Source organism: Acanthaster planci, linkage group LG06, assembly GCF_054643075.1.
Source record: "Acanthaster planci isolate LZ-2023a linkage group LG06, COTS_SCS, whole genome shotgun sequence".
NCBI classification, from domain to species: domain Eukaryota; kingdom Metazoa; phylum Echinodermata; class Asteroidea; order Valvatida; family Acanthasteridae; genus Acanthaster; species Acanthaster planci.
In genome coordinates, this window is record NC_141782.1 from 13,919,810 (window position 1) to 13,923,588 (window position 3,779).

Consider the following 3,779-nt stretch of genomic DNA (forward strand, 5'->3'; position numbering starts at 1 on the left):
GTCTACAATAACAATGATCAGTCACATTATGAACAGTAACATGACAACAAACTGGCAGCTGTTAATTGGCAGAGGCAGCTCCAAGGCTTTGTTTTATTTGATTATACTACGGAGGTCATGTTGTCAACGAGCCGAGTAAGATATTATGTGGACCAACGTGGAGGAGAAATTCAATGGCGCACCCAACTTGGTTGATTGCTGGTACAAATGGCTTTGGATTTGCTTTGTGTTATTTTATTTTAAAATCGTTTTCCCCCGAAATTTCCTGTTTTCCAAAGTTTTTGTTCATCACCATTTCCTCGGGCTTTGTGAGCGGTATGACGATTTTTTGTTCGTGGGTTTGCGTGTTCAGGTACACTTTAAGTATACCTCCAACCATACATCGACAGAAAGGGGCAAACACTCGTGCATCCAGGACTGAAGTCCGGCGGGGGGTATAATTTTTTTCCAATAATGATTGTCACATGTTTTTCCTTCGTGAAAAATGAATCACACGCCCAGGAGGTTGAGCCATTTCTACAAGGCTGGTGCCTTCAATGCCCCCAAACCCCAAATAATAAATTAGTAACATTTCTGGGGAGCACCCCCTGTACCCCGCTACCGGTGGTTACACCACTGGGTGAACCTCTTTCCATCGGGCGGGGTGGAAGGAAATACTTTATCAGCTGTAAAGTTACACGCAAAACTATAGAAAGAGGGTAATTCCAAGGCATTTGACACCATGTGGATAGTTTCCACCCCTCCTTTCTTTTGCGTCTCTCATTTTCCAACCCCCCCCAAGCTTTCCATTTTTTAACGGGGAACGCTCTCCCTTGCAGGCGCCCCGACGCCTACGTCCCTGGTTTTGTTGTACGATTCAAATGGTTTTTGTAGTCTTTTACAGACCGAATGGCGGTTGGAACTACCGCAGTAATGGATCGAGCACAATAAGCCAATCTTGGGACAAATTACATGCATAATAATGTGAGCATAAAATTCGTCATATTTGACTAGGCAATTAAAAGTAACGACCATCTCCTAAGATTTTCCCTAGCGATGTAATACATAAAAGCTTTGTTCTTGTGGGGGCCAACGTAGTCTGTACTAGAACACCTTTGGCGAGGTGTAGGAAAGGAACACGAGAAGAGAATTCGCAATTATTTGCTACGGTATTTCTTTTCGGAGTGCAGAGGAAAGCTTCAAAGGCAAAATAAGACGACTAATCGTGTACTCATCATGACCGCCTCTGTCATAGTTCTCATGGGTAAGAAAACATTTTCCCTGTAATTTATTGAGATCAAAGGGTCAGTGCATTTTTCATCAGAACCTTTGAATTTTTTTTTCAGATGATTATTCTTGTTTTGACATGGTGGCTTTTTAGAGCAAAAAAAAATCCATTTTAATTTTCAAGGGTAGACTATTCAATGTCATTCAGTGGATCAAAAGCCGATGGTAATTGATAGTAGCACTTTAAAAACACCAGGTTCAGACTGGTGAAGGGTCAGATATGACCCAAAACAGGACATAATTTGACCCAGAAAGGGTCACGTCCCATGGGACCGAGATTCCGGGTCAGTCTAACACTGGTGTTTTTAGATTGTATAGCTTTCCGTCGCCGGGGGTGGTGGGATAAGTCACAAGCTGGGTTGGGTTAGATTGGAACCCACGACCTCCTGCTTAGTGGTAATTAACTACCAAGTTAGCCGGACTGTCGAGCAGCTGGTTAAAACCCAAATAACAGTTGCTAGTGCAAGCTGCTTTGTGTCGCGGAGATGTTGATTTTGTACCATAGGATTTACCCTGATACGGACGTATAGATGTACAGTGTCTTATTAGCGTGATCCGAGAATTACGAAGTAGTCTAAGGCTTGCTCGGGTATGATTGGTCCCCCTCTCCCACGGAAAGCCAATTTAAAATAATTGATCGAATGCAGTACATTGGATTCGAGTCATCCACTGATTCCGGTCAAGATATGGCCGAGTGGCTCAGTAAGACGTCTGCAATTTTTACGCAGGAAGTCAATGGTTCGAATTTCGCCCGAACAAGATCATGATTTTTGTACCGCAAGTCCCAGACCACGTACCAATACGGTGGTGTGAACATCGGTGTAAAGGGAATCCATGGGAAAAAAATGTCAGTGTTATTTTTAAAAGAATCTGTGAACTAAAGACTGCTGAATTTACTTATGATTTGCTGTTCCAGATTTTCGTCGTTATTGACAGTTGTTTGAGTACATTGCAATAAGTCACCGACCAACCTTTGATGGAAAATTCTGGCCTTATAATTTGAACACCCTGGAAAATGAGTCACAGGTCGCCAGTGAGAGGCCTTTGCCAACAATTTGCACAATGAAAACCACTAGGATTGCTCCAAATTGCCAACCCACACAATGTCTATTTTTATCAGGATGCCAGTTTTAAACACCAATGACGTCAAATGATGGGGACGGGGCATGCTCCCGCCACTTTTTTTTTCTGGATGTTAACTTTTAAAAAATTAGGGTAATATGCCAATATTTAGTTCATATTTCAGATTATTTGTTTAATTAATAACTCCAAAATGTTTAGGAAAAGCAAGTTTTAAATTAATTCATATACACCGTTTGGTGCTTAATTGGTGCAGTGGTGCACCTTGAAGTCAGAAAAATAGGAAGCTTTAAACACAGTTTGTATTTACACCTCATGGTGGCTTTTGATTTCTACTTTTCTTTTAGTTGCATTGTTTACTTTATAGTATTTGTGTACATTATAAATAAAATTATTTGAAAAATTAAACAAGTCTTGCAAAAGCACTAAAATAGTTTAAGCGGTCAGACGTTGCCTCAGACAGACCTTATACAATCCGAAATTGTCTGGGCCCCTTTTCAAGCCCTGGACCCCATACCGTTAGGGCTTCGTGCTACGTGCTAGCTTATACGCCATTGAAAATCGACTGATACCCACGATTAATCCAAAACCTCTTCCTTTTCCAGATGAAGATATAATGGACCTATGACTCATTTCTTGAGCGGAGCAGATTTTTTTTCATACATTGATGTTTGTTTTTCTCAGTGACCCTCTTGCCATGGTGTGTTTCATCAAACACTTGCTATTTCGGCCAGGAGCCGGACACGAGTCACAACGAGAGGCTCCGCTGGTTGATACCCTGGACACTAAATGACCACTGCGTATGTGCCAGCATCCGACTAGGAGGAGTAAACTCCAACCCCCCAACAGCTATCCTACGAACCGTTCTACACAGACAACCCACTGTTTCGAACAGACGTAGAATAGGCATAAACATATACACCTATAAACTATAAACCTATAAACCTATACATGCGATGAATTATGATAACCAAGATAGTCACTGAGTGTAGGGTATGACATCCTTATTATTTTGTGGCTGCAACAAGAGAGCAGCCGTTATGTTCTTGACACTAAACGAGTAGTCATCGTCTCTGCCCCACTTCCGCTTACAAGAGTCATCACATTCAGCAGCATAACCATAGGTTTAAATCTTATGTGCACAACTTGTGAAAACTAGTTGCATGTAAGAAAATATCAGGTAGCTAAGAAAAACCAAAAAGATTGAAATTACTTAAAATAAGCCCAAAAAACTAGAAAGCAAAGTGAAGATAAAAGTTTGTTAGAACAGTTTGTGAAGCTGACTACTAAACATCCTTGGACTCAAATGCAGTTATTCTCAAACGAGACACAAAACACAACTTGAAACAAAAGGGTTGACTTTAGGGCATCGCTCTTCGTGCCGCTAATCCTTTTCTTTATTTTAGTTTTTCATTCATAATTTACGCATAGTC